This window comes from Staurois parvus, unplaced genomic scaffold (genome assembly GCF_062004578.1).
Source record: "Staurois parvus isolate SC_StPar_1 unplaced genomic scaffold, SC_StPar_1.0 ptg002337l, whole genome shotgun sequence".
NCBI lineage: Eukaryota > Metazoa > Chordata > Amphibia > Anura > Ranidae > Staurois > Staurois parvus.
In genome coordinates, this window is record NW_028320133.1 from 347,619 (window position 1) to 367,948 (window position 20,330).

A 20,330-nucleotide genomic window follows, 5' to 3' on the forward strand; every position below is an offset into this window, starting at 1 on the left:
CTGTTTTATAGCAGGAGCCTAGGAGGAAGCCTCCATGATGTCCCCTGCATTCTTTAGCGCCCAGCACCCTTTGGCCCATGCTGTCGGCGTCCAGCAATAAGCATCAGCCCTGCCCTTTCTCTTGCGCCTCTGAGGCCGAAACCAGAAGCCTCTGGTGCAGAGAGGACATCACATCCCCCAGAATCATGACACCCAGCATCTTCCAGGCTAGCTGCGTCACATCCGGCCTCCAGGAAGGCACTCCCTCAGCCCTGACTGACCTAAACGCGCCAAGGATGGATGCCATTCTAACCAGCTCCTTCACTGGCACTGGAAAGAGGTAGAAGCGGGTACATTCCTACACCGATGCAGAGGGGACTTGAGGCCAAAAAGTAAAGAACTGCAGGTGAGGGCACGTTTCCTGGGCAGCCCTTGAGACATGGCTTGCTGCTTAAAAAGCAGTTCTTCTAGTCAACATGCTTTTTCCAGACAGAGTAAACACAAAATGGCCATGTTCCTGTAGGACCATCTTAAGAAGCTTGAAGCAATGTGTTTCCTGTCCTGGTTGAAGGAGCTCAATCGTTCAAGGTCTGTCCTGGAAGACAACCGGGGGGGGGGGGGAAATTATATACATTTCATTTGTGTACAGTGTTGCATGACCAAGAAATTGCTAGTTAAAGCTGCAGTTCTGAAAAGCAAAAAAGTGCCATGATCATGAAGGGGTTAAAACCTTCTGGAGATCAAGTGGTTAAAGTCTAATTTGGCCAGGTTTTGAGCCTCTCTGTTGGTCTGTTATTATAAAGACTTCAGGTTGATTTGTATTTTTATATAAAAGTTTTTTTTCCCATTGATATCCACAGTTCCCATTCACATGGAATCTGTATACAGCATTGTTCAATTTAAAAAAATGCAGTTCCAAAGCCACCCATTTACAAATACCACAAATGCATAACAGTTCATAAGGAAAAAACTATTACTGCAAACTTGAGAAAGTACTTTAATAGTTTTCATTTTACATTTTAGATCTAAAAAGGAACACATGCAGCAAGTGAATATTAAGAATTCTGCTGGAACCAACTGTTTAAATTATATGTACAGAGAGGATTACTATCAAAACTAGTAACCTTCAGTGAGGCTATTTACAGAATTTACAAAAAAAAAAAAAAAAAGGACAAAGTGTATCAGTACAACAAAGGCAACATGAAAATTAGCATACTGTGGTATTCTGAGACTTGTATCGAATAAAGCTTTCAGAAGCAAAAAGCTACTAAAAATACTCTTTCCAGTCCACAAGAAAACATGTCACCAAAGTAAATTTACAATATTAGGTACAGAAGCAGAATACCAAGGTGAACATTTAGAAATAGCATTGTACACTACAATTTCATAAAACTGAAGGGAAGAAACAATTAACATACTGCCCACAAGTTTCACCTTTGAACCTTGAAAACTTCAGGTGACATCTGGCTGGTTGCTTTGGGCATGCAAATTAATATCTTTTCTTTCACGTCCAGATAATCCTCTCCCAAAGGGTGACCAATCACAGAGCTACCAGGGATATAGAAATATCAGCATTCTGTCCTGGAACTGCTCTATACAATAAAGAACTTGTTTTAAATAACACTTTCATTCTTTGTCTTAAACCTACAATAATGAATCAATATGTTATAACATCTAGTTGAAGCAGTGTATAGAGTGGTACAACTCAAAGAGGAACAAAACATGATGGATCTCTTACAAAATGTAGGCAGTCTTTGTATTAAAAATGCTTCATCAGAAGGAAGTAAAAGCGTCCTGATAAATGGCAATTTCACAGGACACGTGGAGCTGAACTAAACAGAGCTGTCGTGAGGTGGTGAACTCCATCGTGACTGCAGATGCCGAAGAATGCTGTTCGATATCGTCCCAAGTTTTTCCTGCATTTCAAAAAGCTGGCTTCCAGAATATTTTCCAAGCTCCTCTGTAGTCACCAACAAAGAAAGTGTACTAATCTGTGCAGCAAGGTCTAGGGTGGCTGCAGATTCCACAGGTGCTGTGGCAGATGCTTCAGGCAGGTCTGTAAAGCAAGCAAGGATTAGTTATGGTGAAGTAACGGAAAAAAAAAAACTCATGAAATACGCCAATACTCTAGGGGTCACCATACATGTTACAATCTGACTGCAATACATCAAAACATAATAGGAGAACCTTCCTAAACTTTCCAGTCAGTTTGTATTCAATCAAGCCCTTGCATTACATAATTGGTAGATCCAAAAGAAGACTACAATAAGATATTGGCAGAAAGTCAGTGCAAAAAATGCCCATCAGTAGTTTGAACAACCACATTGGGTGTCTCTGCAAATCAAAGGATAGGCAGGAGTCGTCTGTTTTAGTAGAACATCCAATTACTTTATTTCACCAAATACATTTTTTTATTATTATTATGAACTACCGCATCGGACACCTCAGCCAATCGAACTACCGAGAGCCTTTTATGTGCTGGCTCTTCCTATCAATGCGTTCACCCACCTGAGAACCCCCACAGAACGGGAATGCCCGAGGCATAGACCGTGTCCACACTGTGCACTAGGAATGCTGCATGTCCCCCACCCCCCTTGCTGGGTGACCAGTCAACAGCTGCAAGTCCATTTTGACCTTTTTCTTTTTATTGTGGAACCGTTTTACCCTTGTTTCTGAATTTAGTACACGATAAGGGCTCTCCCACCTCCCTCTCTTTTTCAGTGGAAACGAAAGACCCCTGGTCAGCTCCTCAGGATATTTCAGTCTACAATGTTCCATCAAACCCCAGACCCTACAATAAGATTGTAATGTGTGTGGAAAGCTTTACAACTATCGGTGGTCACCTTTTTAGAGTCTCAATTGTAATATACAGTAGTATCAATGGTACTTGCACAGCACTGCCATACATTACGTGCCTAAACTGGAAAATACAGGAATGGAAAGAGCTTGGGAGGAATGGTGGAACTAAAATCGCAGCAATCTGCTGCAATGTTGCAGGCTCAGAATTCATGGAATTACGCAGCCTGGATCAGACAGAATTAAACTGAGAACAGAATAGATAAAATGGCCTATAACCTGGACTGCTTTTTTTTTTATTTTAATTGAGGCAATCTTTAAATTCAATTTTAAAAAGCAAGAAAAATTAGCAGATTAATAATTTAAAGCCCCATAGCTTTAAGTACAGCTCACGGGTCTTAAAAAGCAGCTTAATCATTAAGCGTAGGTTCCACAACTTCGCAGTTCTGCGTGTCACGTTTGCAAGGGCACAGCTGCGTTTCCTGCAATCTTTTTTAAAAACATGGACGCACAGAAATCACATGGTGCTTTGACACCACTTTCCTTAAAGCAACACACTTTTTGTGCGGCTGCGGGAACGTGTGCGATTTACACACACAGTCCTATGGAAATCTATGGAAAGAACTAAAGATCAGAGTTCACAGAAGAGGCCCACAGAACCTTCAAGATTAGAAGACCGTTTGTGTGGAAGAATGGGCCAAAAATCACACGTGAGCAATGCAATGCGACTAGTTTCTCCATATAGGAGGCATCTTGAAGCTGTCATTACCAACAAGGATTTTGGATGAAGTATTTATTTTTTTTTGTATGCACGGATTATTACTGACATGTAGTGAAAATGCAGTTATTTACCTGTTAACTGTATTTCCAGGAATCTTCTAGGACAGCTTCACTTGAGAGATAGGGCTCCTCCCAGGAAACACCCGCTCCACCTTTTCCCCTTTATAAGTATCCTCTCTCCCAGTGGGCCCTCAGTATAAGAATATGACCGAAGGCCTAGGAGAAAGCATAAAATAAAAAACGGTAATAGAGACAACCCATCACAGGTTCATAACATACCTAGACATCAGTACATAATCACACAGCAATCGGGAGGGAGTTATACTGTCCTAGAAGATTCCTGGAAATACAGTTAACAGGTAAATAACTGCGTTTTCCCGTGTCATCTTCTAGGACAGCTTCACTTGAGAGGAGTTGAATAGAAATACATACATTAGGGTGGGCCCCTTGCTTGTAGGACCTTCCTGCCGAACGCCTGGTCATTGCTGCCAATCAGATCCAATCTGTAGTGCTTAGCAAAGTTGGCGAAACTGGACCACGTTGCGGCTCTGCAGATCTGTCCGGGGGAGGCACGCTCTTCAGGACCGTGCCCAGGTCCCATGTGGGGTACTTCGATGTGGACGGGGCTCGGCACCTGGAGATAGCCCTCAGGAACCTGATTATCAACGGGTCTGCCGCCAACCTCAACTCCAGAAAGCTTGACAAAGCCGCTACCTGCACTTTAAGGGTATTAGCGGCCAGGTTCTTATCCGCCCCGGCTTGGAGGAATTCAAGCATTGTATGCAAGATGGGAGCCCGGGTTCCTCGTTCCTGTCCTTCCAGGCGGAAAATTTCTTCCAGACTTTATCATATATGGCGTTTGTTGATTTCTTCCTTCCGTCCAAGATGTTGGCGACCACTCTTTCAGACAGTCCCTTCTTCACTAGCCTGTCCCGTTCAGAAGCCACGCTGCTAGGGACAGCCTTTCTGGGTGAGGATGTAGCACTCCCCCTTGGGCAAGTAAATCGTGTGAAGGTGTATCATCCATGGGTCTGTTAAGCTTAGTTCCCTCAGCCGGGAGAACCATGATCTTTTGGGCCAAAATGGTGCAATCAGGATGACCGTGGCTTGAGAAGACTGGATCTTCTGTACCACCTTTGGTAATAATCTGAACGGAGGAAAGGCATAGAGGAGGTTTCCTTCCCAATGCTGGGCTAGCGCGTCTATCCCTGCACTCCTGGGGTCCTTCTGCAGGCAGAAGTATCTCTCCAGCTTCACATTTTGGCTGTTGGCGAAAAGATCCGTAGAGGGGGTGCCCCATCTGGCGCATATTTGATTGAATGCTGGACAGCTGAGGCACCATTCTGTCTGGGTGACCTCTTTCCGACTCAACTGGTCCGCCAACTGGTTCAGATTCCCTTTTAGATGCACCGCAGTGATGGACTCTAGGTTCCTCTCTGCACAGGTCAGGAGGGTTCCTGCCAATTCCATCAGCCTCGGGGACCTCGTGCCCCCCTGCCTGTTCAAGTATGCTACTGCCGTTGTGTTGTTGGATAGAATCTGGACTTCTCTCCCCTCTATCCTCTCCTGAAAAGCCGTAAGAGCTTTGAAGATTGCCGACAGCTCCTTGTAGTTCGATGATTTCCTTGAATTTTCTGCATCCCATCTGCCCTGGGCTAGGCAGTCTCCCATATGAGCAACCCACCTGGTCATGCTTGCATCCGTGGTGATCCTCACTGGGCTGGCTTGCTTCCATTTCCTTCCCGCCTCCAAGGTGTGGATGTTCCCCCACCACCTTAGTGATTCCCTCACCTTGTGCGTGAGGCAGATCCTGGAATTCAGACCTGCTTGGCTGCCATCTCAGTGGGAGAGGGTGTGATTCTGTAGTACCCTGGAGTGGAGCTGTGCCCATTGCACCCCTGGCATTGCGGCTGTCATGCTCCCGACTAGCTTCATTGTGGTCCTTACTGTGCAGGTCGACATCCTTTGGAAGGCTCTCGTGTCTTGCTGCAGTTTGAGAGCTTTTTCCGTTGTCAGGTATGAGCAAGCATTTGCGGAGTCCAGGATGTACCCCAAGTACGTGATCCTCCTGGAGGGTACTAGCTGTGATTTTTCCTCGTTCATCAACCACCCCAAGCTCTCTAGAAAAGATATTGTGCGTTCGACATGGGACCTCAGGCCTCTTTCTGTATCTGAAAATAGAAGCAGGTCGTCCAAGTAGGGGATGATATTTATTCCTTCCAGCCTCAAGACTCTTAGGGGTTCTGCCAGGATCTTGGTAAATATCCTTGGAGCTGATGACAGGCCAAAGGGGAGTGCATTGAACTGAAACAGAATCGTTCTTTTTGCGCCTTCCAGCGCAAACCTCAGGAACTTCCTCGATTCCTCCCTTATCGGGACGTGCAGATATGCATCTTTCAAATCTATTGAGGCCATGAATGCTCCTGGCGACAAGAGTTCTTTTACCGTGTATAAGGTCTCCATGCAGAACTTCTTGGGTCTCACGAACTTGTTTACCTTCTTCAGATTTAGTATCATCCTGTAGGTACCGGACGACTTCTTCCTTAGGAAGAAATGGGAGAAGAACCCACTTCCCTTCTCTTCCTCCTCCAGCTGGCAAATCACATTCTGCCTGAGCATCCCTTCCAGGAGGTCCACCAATGCATCTGCCTTCTCCCTGTCCCTTGGCAGGGGTGTTGCGAAGAATCTTTGAGGGGGGGGCCTTAAAAACTCTATTTTGTAACCTCTGCGAATGGCCTCTAGAATGTAAGTGTTCTGGGTGATCTTCAGCCATTGTGTGTGGAAGTGCCCCAGCCTTCCTCCCACCTGGCTTCTCCAGTCACTTGGGCTGGGTCTTGGGTCTATTCTGGTTGGGGTTGAAGAGGAAACCTCCCCTTCCCCTTGACTCGTTCCTGCCCCTCCTTGCGCCCCAGCCTGTGCGCTGGCTTTGAAATCATCGTGTACTGCCTGTTGAGGAGAAACCCCTTTCGTCCTACTTGCCTGCTGGGGACTGGAAAGCTCTTCTTTTTTTTTTATCGGCCGACCTTTCCAGGACCGAAGTTAGTTCCGGCCCGAAGAGGAGTTTTCCCTCGAAGGGCAGACCGCAGAGTTTGGACTTAGAGGCAAGGTCCCCCTGCAAAGACTTTAGCTAGATAGCTCTTCTCGTGGAATTTATGAGCGCCGTTGATCTAGCTAAGAATCTGATAGTTTCTGCTGATGCGTCTGCAATAAAAGCCACCGCTTTTTCCAGTACAGGCAGCGACTTCAGGATTTCCTCCGCCGGGGTGCCTTGTTCCAGGTGCGAGCGGAGCTGCCCCAACCATACATCCAAAGTTCTGGAGACACACGTCGTCGCAACTGCTGGCTTGAAATTCACCGCGGATGCTTCCCATGCTCTCCTCAGGAATGTATCCGCTTTCCAGTCCATCCATTGGGTCATTCAGGGACCCGCTGTCCTCGAAGGACAGGTCCATCGCTTTCGAGATTCTAGAAAGGGGGGCATCTGGCTTCGGGCAGATTTCCCACACGGAAGCGTCTTCTTCCTTGAACGGGAATCGCCTCTTAAGGTTCTTGGGAAAGAAAGCCTTTTTCTCCGGCTCTTCCCATTCCCTCCTGATAGTGGACCATAGGGCAGAGTGCACTGGGAATGTGCGGCTGCTCTTTGTAGCCCTGCGTACAGCTGGTCATGGAGAGAGGGGTCCTGCTGTTCCTCCTCCAGATCCAGAGTCTCGTAGATCACTTTCAGAAGGCCCTCCGTGTCTTCTGCCTGAAAAAGGAATCTTTGTGCTTTTGGGTCATGATCCTCGACCTCGTCTTCCTCCGAGTCTGAAGTACTCAATGGTTCGGCTCCCCTTGCGACAGTTACCTGGTCCTTCCTCTTTTTCCCCCCCTGGGCATTGCCTGAAGTGCCCGGTTGGGGCTCGTCCTGGGCCGGTCCCTGCTTCTGCTCCCTAAAGCTCTGAAAAGTCTTGGACATATCTTGCATCATGTTCTGTAAGAAATCCTTAAAGAGGGACCCAGACTCCTTTTTGATAAGCTTATCTATGCAGTCTTGGCAGAGTTGCTTCCGTCAGGAACTCGCCAGCCTCTTTCTGCAAGTGGCGCATTTCTTTTTCAGCTCGCAAGGAGCTTCTCTTTCCCCTCTATCCTCCTCCTGTGGGCCCATCTGGGGACAAGAAGACATAGGTATTCATCAACCGCGGAGGCTCCCCCCCCAGGGATTGCCCCCCGTGCACTCCCCCAACACCCTAAAAAGTCAGCAGTGGGGGGGGGGGGGAGATGAGTGTGGGGGTGCCCAAGGGTCCCAGAGGGGGGAGGGGGGGAAGGGGGAGGGGGTGAGTGGCGGCCAAATACCTTGCCGCAGGATTCCCCCGGCCCAGACAGATCTGCCTCCATCCTGCCGCGAACTCCTCCTCAGTGCGGCGATTTTTCAGGGTTTGGCGGGCTCCGCCCCCTCCCTGGGATCCCTGCGCGCCGACCTTCCTCTCACGGCCGCAGGTGGAGAAGCGGCCGTGGTGTGGGCTCGTTCCGCGGTCCGCCGCCCATTTCCAACATGGCGGCCGCTGCTCCATGCTTCCTGCGCCGGAAGTGACGCCGTCCCGTGCCCGGAAGTGACGTGTTTGCGGCATCCTGACCCCGACAGCCTCACCCCCTGGCCATGCTGCCGGGATCCTGGAACAGGTAGGACTTACCTCAGCCCCCCCAGGGAAAGGCACCACTGCCCAGGTCGGCGGAGCGGGCTCTACCCCCCTGGAGAGCCCCGCTGGGACCATCCGGGGTCTGTCACCCCCACCCCGAAGGGTCTGTCCATAGGATGAGCCTGGATGAAAACCCCCCCACAAGGTCCCTGCCATCCTTAGAGAAAGGAGGAAGGGGGGGCCTCAGCCAGGGGCCCTCTGTACCTCGCCAGGCAGCCGGGGAAAAAATAACAAACCGGGCGTAGCTCCGTCCTGGCCGGAGGAAACACTAATACTGAGGGCCCACTGGGAGAGAGGATACTTATAAAGGGGAAAAGGTGGAGCGGGTGTTTCCTGGGAGGAGCCCTATCTCTCAAGTGAAGCTGTCCTAGAAGATGACTCAGGAAAATTTTATGTCAATAGCACCTTTAGATATATATTTACCTAGAAAAACGGTGACGTTTTCAATACTTATTTTACCCGCTGTACTATTAAAACCTGTTGTTTTTTTTTCAGGATTTGAGTGCAATGACTACACTTCTGCTTCCCCAGAATACCCTGAGAACACGACAGTGTCGTATGTCACGACAACAGACCCTCTCTGCACTCCAATCCCTGCCCATCAGAGCAGATCACATGTAGACAGTTTGCTCACAAAAACAAGGACACGCCCATGAGACACACCCACTATGCAGAAATGCTGCATTGCATGCTGGAAAATGTAGTTTCTTACTTCAATTATAGGGCTTATTTGCAAGGTGAAGCACTAGATTACATTAAGGCAGCACAAATGCTGGTCAGACATTTAGATGTCTATTTTCCAATGATTGCTGATGCATGCATGTTACCCTACGCCTGTTAAGACCTTAAAATGTACTATGAATGCAGTTAGCCAGAAATTAGACCTATGACTACTAATCTCAAGTACGATCCCTATTCTTGCATGAGAGATTTTCCGCAAAAATGTATGGGTGTCAACTATAGGTGAATTCAAATCAAACTGCAGATTTCAGTGAACTTAAGTCATTTGGACCAAGCTGGCATAAACAAATTTACTTCACTTAACAGATGAAGTGGATGTGAGCACTGTATAAACAGGTATGTCGTCTCAGCCACATACAGCACTGTGTTCCAGCAGCTGTCAAATTGGACTGAGTGCTGCTCAGCCATTCACAGGCAGTTGGGTGCCCTCACAGTCTCCACCTCAGCCTGAGGAACCTTTGTATTCATTCATAGTCCCATAGCCTGAACACAGCAACGCATATGTAGCTGATGCTACATACAGTTTATAGAGGTGCTGCATCTGTTAATGATGTAAACAGTACATTTGGACTAGCTTGGTCCAAACTATTCAAAGTTCACTAAAACCTGGAGATCAGCTTTAATCGCTCATCCCCAATAATCACACATTTTATGTTAAGATAAATCATACACAAAAGGTAAGACTTTTATCCTTCTCACCTTAAAAACTTCAAAGAGACGAGAGAACTGCTTTCCAACCAAGACATTGAAAACTTTCCCATCTTCTCCACTAAGACGGCTACAAAGAGGACAAATGTCAAATTATTACACACAAACTGATATACATTACCCTAAATATTTTATTGTGGAATATAATGTTCTACTTGAAGGAATATTCACCACTAAATAGTTCTAAAGATCAGAATGGAAGATTATACACCATGGGGTTGTTTTAGCTGAATTTGCTTGCCAAAGAGGTAAAGCACTCTGGCAGCTGTCCGCTCTAGTGTGAATTCAGCCTGAAAGGGTTTTGTTATATCTGCTTGATAAGTGCAAAAAATACCTGTTGATCTTGTTAGAAATCTCGTGAGCTGATAACTTACTGTGCACTCTGCTAACTATTATCTCTAAGGTGTACAGAAGCACTCCCCTCCGGTATGTACAATAAGAGAAGGACAGCATTCTGTAGTCCTGTCTTGTTTCTGCTGATACAAAAGGAAGAGTAGGCATTGTCATCCTACGGCAGTTTTGTTACTGGAGGATCATCAGGGAAAAAATAAAGGAAGAAAACTAGTGCAGCCACATCTAAGGACTAGAAAGCTGCAATATATTCATTTTTTTGTGGCTTAGATGCACTTTAAGAATAGGCTGTTCAACTAGAAAAGTTGGTATTGAGTGAAAACAGCTCCCCTTGTTCACTAACATTTATTGGCTAGGTATTCCTTAGTAAATCAATTCCTGCATCCACTGCAATATTCTGCACCGCAACAATCTGGAATGTTTCTAGCTCCAAAATGCAATTGTACTCACTTTGCAATTGCAAGATAAGCATCTGTCTGTTCTGTATGTGAGGTAGATGTGTCTTCCAAGGTTTCTAGTAAAGGCAAGAATTGAGCGTTTTCAGGATTAGCAGCCATATTCCCAAAAAACTGCAAAGAAATAAGAAGTCACTTAAAATAATCAGCCCAGTGGTTTGCTACAGTAGGAAATAAATTGTGTTTCTATATCTTACAGTTTTCTTGCTTAGTGCAGCAACTATAGATACAAAACGTTACACTTTTTATCTGCTTGAACACCAGACTGTTTCACCCCCTTCCTGCCCAGGCCATTTTTCAGATTTCAGCGCTGTCGTACTTTGAATGACAATTACTCAGTCATGCAACACTGTACCCATATGAAATTTATATCAATCTGTGAGACAGATAGAGCTTTCTTTTGGTGGTATTAAGTCATTTAGTCACAACTGTTTTTTTTGTTTTGTTTTTTGCGCTATATAAAATGGAAAAAAGTTTTTTGCCATTTCTTCATTTCCTGTCTGTAAAGTTTTGCCAAGAATATTTCTTCATAAATGTGGGCCAAAATACATTCTACTACATACAAACTATGGTATATACTGTATATCCATAAAATGATCAATTCTGATGTACTGACTGCCCAACTCATTTCTTGAGGCCCTAAAATGCTAGGACAGTACAAATACCCCCCAAATTACCCTTTTTTTCATTTTAAATCAGACAGTCCAAGGTATTTAGTAAGAGGCATAGTAACATTTTTGAAGTTGTAATTGTTCAGAAAATGAAAGAAAAAAAAACCATTTCCCCAAGTTGTCATTTTAAAAAGTTTTTTCACATAAGCAGCATGGGCACACTTACAATTACACCTCAACACATTCTGCTTCTCCTCCTTAGTATGGGGATAGCACATGCATGAGACGTTTTCACAACTTACCCACATGGGGGGGGGCCCAAAATCAAAGTAGAACCTTCAAGCTTTATAAGGGTGTAAATTAGGCATCTCATTTCCTCACTACCTCTCTCATTTATGTAGGCCCTGGAGCACAAGGACAGCAGAAACGCCCAAACGAATAGGACTGCCTGCATGGGGATGCACAGAACACCTGCTCCCAGTTTGACATCCTTGCAGGTGTACAGCCCCAAATGCAGACAGTGATTTCGGGGACATGCACCTGCACTGATGTTGGATTGGGAAAAGCGGCTGTGTCCATGCAGCTGTTGTGTCCCAATAATCAATGTGACTGCCTGCATGGGATGCACAGAGCACCTGTGCAGGTAAACATGGCCCTTGCACAAGGTATGCATCGATAAGCCCCTTGTGAACAAAACCTTACGTCAACACTGGGGCAGATGTGACATAGCGATGTTCAGGGACACTGACTGGCTGCACTGGTGTGGTAATGGTGTATTTACACTGGGGGGGTTGGGGAATGCTACGGTTGAGTCAAATTTTTACCACCCCTCAACTGTTCCCCCTTAAGCTGGGAGCGCAGCAGTCAGGGAAGTACACATGCTGCAGCAGGAATTTCACCACATTGAGCTCAGCAGGCACTACTAAGGATCACTGTTGTATATAAATGGCAGGACTGTGGTAGTGCAAGGTCGAGTGGCCGGTTATAAACGGCCTCCCCGCCCCCTGCTTTTGCGCGCTCCCTGGGATAGCACAGCACCACGATCCGGTGCCCGCTGTGTCCTCCGGACATAGTGAAACACCGATCGTCATACGGAACCTCTGTGCGAGGTCCCGATCATGTGATCACTGCTTGGCCAATCAGTGATCACATGCAAAGTATTATTACTATACAGTATTTATATAGCGCTAAGAGTTTGCTCAGCGCTGTACATTATAGTGGGGTACAGTAACAATACAATACACGAGGGGTTCGAGGGCACTGCTCCACGGAGCTAACAATCTAGGAGTAAGTAAGATGTCACTTCTGACATCATTGCTTACTACGTGTGAAATCTGTGAATGATCACAGAGATCACATGGTACAAGGCTGTTGTGAACAGCCTTGTACCATGTGACAAGCTGGGACCAATCACAGCTCACACAGTAGTTCTCAATGGATGCAAGAATGTAGTCAGAGAGACGGAGAAATGATTGCTTTTACAGCCTTTATGGGTATAAAAGCAATCAATGTAAACAAAAAAATAAAAAATCATCCCCCACAAGTAGTACAGTGTCACCATGGTGACACTGTACTGCTAGAGTGACAGTATGCAAAAAAAAAAATAAAAAAATGTAAAAAAATTTTTAAAATGATAATTTTTGGTTATAAACTAATTTGGCTTTTTTTTTACTAAAAAGATAACAAAATAAATTTTGGCCAAGATTTATGATGAAATATTTATTTGAAAAATTTTATAAGAAAAACACTCAAAATTTTTGGACTTTTTCATTTACATAGCAAAACAAAAAAAATCCAAGTGGTGAATAAATACCACCAAAATAAAGCTTTATTGGTCTCAAAAAAATGCTAAAAAACATTCATATGGGTACAGTGTTGCATGACCACGCAATTGTCATTCAAAATATGATAGCGCTGAAAGCTGAAAATTGGCCTGGACAGGAAGGGGGCAAAAGTGTCCGGACTTGAAGTGGTTAAATAAAAATGGAGTCTGATATGTACCAGATTCAACCTCTAATAGTATATAAGTCTCTTCTGTCATTCTCAGAGTGGATAAGATATCTTGTTCCTTAACCACATAGCTGGTTATTTATATTTACCACTGCATATTGATATCCAAGAAATTGTCTATTTTAAACTTTACATACTAACTAAATTATACACCACACTTTTGTCAAGGTTTTTTTTTTATCTGATTAATCAAAGCAATAATTGGCCAACTAATCGATTATGAAAACAATCATTAGTAGCAGTCCTATAGGGGTCCCCTTTGTATTGGAGGTGTCAGATATTACCCCGTATCCAGGTACTGGAGGTGTCAGGTGTCCCTACCCCTTGTCCTGGTTTTGGCAGTGTCCCATTTGTCCTTGTATTGGAGGTGTCTCCCTGGTGTTGGGAGGGATCCTAGTATTAGAAGTGTGCCCCTAGTGTTAGGTGTCCCCTCCATCCTAGTACTGGAGGTGTCTCCCTGGTGTTAGAGAGTTCCTGGTATTGGTGGTGTACCACCTTCCCCCATCCAGGTATTGGTGGGGAACCTCCCACCCAAGAAATGGCAGTGTCTCTGTGATATTTAAAATGCCGCCCCCTCCCCCATTCCATTACTGGATGTATCAGATGCCCCCGTCCCAATAATGGTGGTATCCCCCTGGTATTAGAGTTATCACTTTTCTACCCTGCCCCAGTATTGGAGGTGTCCCCTCCATCACAGTACTGGAAGTGTTGTCTCCCTGGTGTTGAATGTTCCTCCACCTCCCCACCATTGCAGTATTAAGAGACGTCAGGTCCCCCTCCACCCTGGTATTGGAGATGTTATCCTTGTCCTATTATCTCAGGTGTCCAATATCGCCCCCGTGTACTGGAGGGGATCTGCCCCCTGTCCTGGTTGTGAAGGTGTCAAGTGTCCCCCCCATCCTGGTGTACTGGAGAGGTGGCCCCTGGAATTGGATGTGTCCTGGTATTAGAGCTGTCAGATGTTCCATGTCCCCCCCCCCCCTTCCCAGTTTTGAAGGTGTCCCCTCTTTCCCCATATTGAAGGTATCCCCTCTGTCCTGGATTTGGCAGTGTCCACCCCTTTTGCAGCATTGGAGGTGGCCGCTGCCCCCCCCAGTACTGGAGTGGCCCCTGGTATTAAAGGTGCCCCCCCCAGCCCCAGTGCTGGAGGTATCCCCCCTGCTGGAGGTGTCAGGTGCCACCCCTGCCCCAGTGCTGGAGATGTCCCCACTTTCCGAGTATTGGAGGTGTCCCCCCTGCCCCTGTGCTGGAGGTATTCCCCATGATGGAGGTGTCAGGTGCCCCCCCTGCCACAGTGCTGGAGATTTCCCCACTATCCGAGTATTGGAGGTGTCCCCCCTGCCCCAGTGCTGGAGGTGTCCCCACTGTCCGAGTATTGGAGGTGTTCCCCTGCCCCAGTGCTGGAGGTGTGCCACCTGCCCCAGTGCTGGAGGTGTCCCCCCTGCCCCAGTGCTGGAGGTGTCCCCACTGAACGAGTATTGGAGGTGTCCCCCCTGCCCCAGTGCTGGAGGTGTCCCCACTGTCCGAGTATTGGAGGTGTCCCCCCTGCCCCAGTGCTGGAGGTGTCCCCACTGACCCAGTGCTGGAGGTGTCCCCACTGTCCGAGTATTGGAGGTGCCCCCCCTGCCCCAGTGCTGGAGGTGTCCCCACTGTCCGAGTATTGGAGGTGTCCCCCCTGCCACAGTGCTGGAGGTGTCCCGCGCTCTTTGGCTGCAGCTCATGGCCGGTCAGTTTGCCATTAATCTGGACCAGATACTAGGCTCGTACCCCATATTCAGGGCTTTGCACTCCTGTGTCTCTGCGGAGCCTCCGACATCAGAGTGGAGTTTATCCCCTGTTTCAGGGCCTCTCACACTTGTCTTGTAGAGCCTCCAACATTAGCGAGGAGTTTATCCCCTATTTCAGGGCCTAGGACGCTACTGTCTAGGACACTGGTGCTGAGCTGGTTCCCTGTCTCAGACATTGGCTTTGGTACCAAGCTCTCCTCCTCTCTACAACAGATTATCCAGAGAAACATCCAACCTTTAGAGAACCTCTAGAGGCTACAGGCGAAAGCTTGACTTTCACCTTCAAGAAATCCCAACAAGTAGCCCAAAGAGGACTCTGTCAGAGCTCCACTAGGGCCTACAGTGCAACCGTTGTCACATTTGTAAAATGGTACCTTTGTGCTCCACACAGACATGGGAAGATCCAGGAACAACCCTCTGCACACTGCTATATATCCTTTCCAGCAAACTTTGCCATAAACATTGAGATTTTTAGTTCACACATATTGCAATACATGTTTAAGCTGGCCAACTGCGTCAAACTAAACCTTTCTGGCCAAACCCTACTCTACCAAAAGCAAATGCTACTGTGGACACAATGCCAACATGGGGCAAAAAGACACAAAGTGGGGGGAGAGCTGCTAGGTTAAAACCTGGCTACTGACCTTCAAAGCTCTAGAGGATGTGAGAAGCATGCTTCACTAGGGCATCCCGCGCTCTTTGGCTGCAGCTCATGGCCGGTCAGTTTGCCATTAATCTGGACCAGATACTAGGCTCGTACCCCATATTCAGGGCTTTGCACTCCTGTGTCTCTGCGGAGCCTCCGACATCAGAGTGGAGTTTATCCCGTTTCAGGGCCTCTCACACTTGTCTTGTAGAGCCTCCAACATTAGCGAGGAGTTCATCCCCTATTTCAGGGCCTAGGACGCTACTGTCTAGGACACTGGTGCTGAGCTGGTTCCCTGTCTCAGACATTGGCTTTGGTACCAAGCTCTCCTCCTCTCTACAACAGATTATCCAGAGAAACATCCAACCTTTAGAGAACCTCTAGAGGCTACAGGCGAAAGCTTGACTTTCACCTTCAAGAAATCCCAACAAGTAGCCCAAAGAGGACTCTGTCAGAGCTCCACTAGGGCCTACAGTGCAACCGTTGTCACATTTGTAAAATGGCACCTTTGTGCTCCACACAGACATGGGAAGATCCAGGAACAACCCTCTGCACACTGCTATATATCCTTTCCAGCAAACTTTGCCATAAACATTGAGATTTTTAGTTCACACATATTGCAATACATGTTTAAGCTGGCCAACTGCGTCAAACTAAACCTTTCTGGCCAAACCCTACTCTACCAAAAGCAAATGCTACTGTGGACACAATGCCAACATGGGGCAAAAAGACACAAAGTGGGGGGAGAGCTGCTAGGTTAAAACCTGGCTACTGACCTTCAAAGCTCTAGAGGATGTGAGAAGCATGCTTCACTAGGGCATCCCGCGCTCTTTGGCTGCAGCTCATGGCCGGTCAGTTTGCCATTAATCTGGACCAGATACTAGGCTCGTACCCCATATTCAGGGCTTTGCACTCCTGTGTCTCTGCGGAGCCTCCGACATCAGAGTGGAGTTTATCCCCTGTTTCAGGGCCTCTCACACTTGTCTTGTAGAGCCTCCAACATTAGCGAGGAGTTTATCCCCTATTTCAGGGCCTCGGACGCTACTGTCTAGGTCACTGGTGCTGAGCTGGTTCCCTGTCTCAGACATTGGCTTTGGTACCAAGCTCTCCTCCTCTCTACAACAGATTATCCAGAGAAACATCCAACCTTTAGAGAACCTCTAGAGGCTACAGGCGAAAGCTTGACTTTCACCTTCAAGAAATCCCAACAAGTAGCCCAAAGAGGACTCTGTCAGAGCTCCACTAGGGCCTACAGTGCAACCGTTGTCACATTTGTAAAATGGCACCTTTGTGCTCCACACAGACATGGGAAGATCCAGGAACAACCCTCTGCACACTGCTATATATCCTTTCCAGCAAACTTTGCCATAAACATTGAGATTTTTAGTTCACACATATTGCAATACATGTTTAAGCTGGCCAACTGCGTCAAACTAAACCTTTCTGGCCAAACCCTACTCTACCAAAAGCAAATGCTACTGTGGACACAATGCCAACATGGGGCAAAAAGACACAAAGTGGGGGGAGAGCTGCTAGGTTAAAACCTGGCTACTGACCTTCAAAGCTCTAGAGGATGTGAGAAGCATGCTTCACTAGGGCATCCCGCGCTCTTTGGCTGCAGCTCATGGCCGCTCAGTTTGCCATTAATCTGGACCAGATACTAGGCTCGTACCCCATATTCAGGGCTTTGCACTCCTGTGTCTCTGCGGAGCCTCCGACATCAGAGTGGAGTTTATCCCCTGTTTCAGGGCCTCTCACACTTGTCTTGTAGAGCCTCCAACATTAGCGAGGAGTTTATCCCCTATTTCAGGGCCTCGGACGCTACTGTCTAGGACACTGGTGCTGAGCTGGTTCCCTGTCTCAGACATTGGCTTTGGTACCAAGCTCTCCTCCTCTCTACAACAGATTATCCAGAGAAACATCCAACCTTTAGAGAACCTCTAGAGGCTACAGGCGAAAGCTTGACTTTCACCTTCAAGAAATCCCAACAAGTAGCCCAAAGAGGACTCTGTCAGAGCTCCACTAGGGCCTACAGTGCAACCGTTGTCACATTTGTAAAATGGCACCTTTGTGCTCCACACAGACATGGGAAGATCCAGGAACAACCCTCTGCACACTGCTATATATCCTTTCCAGCAAACTTTGCCATAAACATTGAGATTTTTAGTTCACACATATTGCAATACATGTTTAAGCTGGCCAACTGCGTCAAACTAAACCTTTCTGGCCAAACCCTACTCTACCAAAAGCAAATGCTACTGTGGACACAATGCCAACATGGGGCAAAAAGACACAAAGTGGGGGGAGAGCTGCTAGGTTAAAACCTGGCTACTGACCTTCAAAGCTCTAGAGGATGTGAGAAGCATGCTTCACTAGGGCATCCCGCGCTCTTTGGCTGCAGCTCATGGCCGGTCAGTTTGCCATTAATCTGGACCAGATACTAGGCTCGTACCCCATATTCAGGGCTTTGCACTCCTGTGTCTCTGCGGAGCCTCCGACATCAGAGTGGAGTTTATCCCCTGTTTCAGGGCCTCTCACACTTGTCTTGTAGAGCCTCCAACATTAGCGAGGAGTTCATCCCCTATTTCAGGGCCTAGGACGCTACTGTCTAGGACACTGGTGCTGAGCTGGTTCCCTGTCTCAGACATTGGCTTTGGTACCAAGCTCTCTTCCTCTCTACAACAGATTATCCAGAGAAACATCCAACCTTTAGAGAACCTCTAGAGGCTACAGGCGAAAGCTTGACTTTCACCTTCAAGAAATCCCAACAAGTAGCCCAAAGAGGACTCTGTCAGAGCTCCACTAGGGCCTACAGTGCAACCGTTGTCACATTTGTAAAATGGCACCTTTGTGCTCCACACAGACATGGGAAGATCCAGGAACAACCCTCTGCACACTGCTATATATCCTTTCCAGCAAACTTTGCCATAAACATTGAGATTTTTAGTTCACACATATTGCAATACATGTTTAAGCTGGCCAACTGCGTCAAACTAAACCTTTCTGGCCAAACCCTACTCTACCAAAAGCAAATGCTACTGTGGACACAATGCCAACATGGGGCAAAAAGACACAAAGTGGGGGGAGAGCTGCTAGGTTAAAACCTGGCTACTGACCTTCAAAGCTCTAGAGGATGTGAGAAGCATGCTTCACTAGGGCATCCCGCGCTCTTTGGCTGCAGCTCATGGCCGCTCAGTTTGCCATTAATCTGGACCAGATACTAGGCTCGTACCCCATATTCAGGGCTTTGCACTCCTGTGTCTCTGCGGAGCCTCCGACATCAGAGTGGAGTTTATCCCCTGTTTCAGGGCCTCTCACACTTGTCTTGTAGAGCCTCCAACATTAGCGAGGAGTTTATCCCCTATTTCAGGGCCTCGGACGCTACTGTCTAGGACACTGGTGCTGAGCTGGTTCCCTGTCTCAGACATTGGCTTTGGTACCAAGCTCTCCTCCTCTCTACAACAGATTATCCAGAGAAACATCCAACCTTTAGAGAACCTCTAGAGGCTACAGGCGAAAGCTTGACTTTCACCTTCAAGAAATCCCAACAAGTAGCCCAAAGAGGACTCTGTCAGAGCTCCACTAGGGCCTAAAGTGCAACCGTTGTCACATTTGTAAAATGGCACCTTTGTGCTCCACACAGACATGGGAAGATCCAGGAACAACCCTCTGCACACTGCTATATATCCTTTCCAGCAAACTTTGCCATAAACATTGAGATTTTTAGTTCACACATATTGCAATACATGTTTAAGCTGGCCAACTGCGTCAAACTAAACCTTTCTGGCCAAACCCTACTCTACCAAAAGCAAATGCTACTGTGGACACAATGCCAACATGGGGCAAAAAGACACAAAGTGGGGGGAGAGCTGCTAGGTTAAAACCTGGCTACTGACCTTCAAAGCTCTAGAGGATGTGAGAAGCATGCTTCACTAGGGCATCCCGCGCTCTTTGGCTGCAGCTCATGGCCGGTCAGTTTGCCATTAATCTGGACCAGATACTAGGCTCGTACCCCATATTCAGGGCTTTGCACTCCTGTGTCTCTGCGGAGCCTCCGACATCAGAGTGGAGTTTATCCCCTGTTTCAGGGCCTCTCACACTTGTCTTGTAGAGCCTCCAACATTAGCGAGGAGTTTATCCCCTATTTCAGGGCCTCGGACGCTACTGTCTAGGACACTGGTGCTGAGCTGGTTCCCTGTCTCAGACATTGGCTTTGGTACCAAGCTCTCCTCCTCTCTACAACAGATTATCCAGAGAAACATCCAACCTTTAGAGAACCTCTAGAGGCTACAGGCGAAAGCTTGACTTTCACCTTCAAGAAATCCCAACAAGTAGGCCAAAGAGGACTCTGTCAGAGCTCCACTAGGGCCTACAGTGCAACCGTTGTCACATTTGTAAAATGGCACCTTTGTGCTCCACACAGACATGGGAAGATCCAGGAACAACCCTCTGCACACTGCTATATATCCTTTCCAGCAAACTTTGCCATAAACATTGAGATTTTTAGCTCACACATATTGCAATACATGTTTAAGCTGGCCAACTGCGTCAAACTAAACCTTTCTGGCCAAACCCTACTCTACCAAAAGCAAATGCTACTGTGGACACAATGCCAACATGGGGCAAAAAGACACAAAGTGGGGGGAGAGCTGCTAGGTTAAAACCTGGCTACTGACCTTCAAAGCTCTAGAGGATGTGAGAAGCATGCTTCACTAGGGCATCCCGCGCTCTTTGGCTGCAGCTCATGGCCGCTCAGTTTGCCATTAATCTGGACCAGATACTAGGCTCGT

General features: G+C 47.1%; 2 long non-coding RNA genes across 3 annotated transcripts in view; both read right to left on the minus strand.

The window, feature by feature from the left end:
* The window catches only part of LOC149431223 (uncharacterized), a 404,708-nt gene that overhangs the window by 224,953 nt on the left and 159,425 nt on the right, over positions 1 to 20,330 (minus strand). The window lies entirely within an intron of this gene.
* Positions 964 to 14,059, minus strand: LOC149431226 (uncharacterized). The gene is made up of 2 exons (XR_016309347.1): positions 9,672 to 14,059; positions 964 to 2,035 (listed from the first exon to the last, which is right to left on the minus strand). It is a non-coding gene; the product is annotated as an uncharacterized LOC149431226 (long non-coding RNA).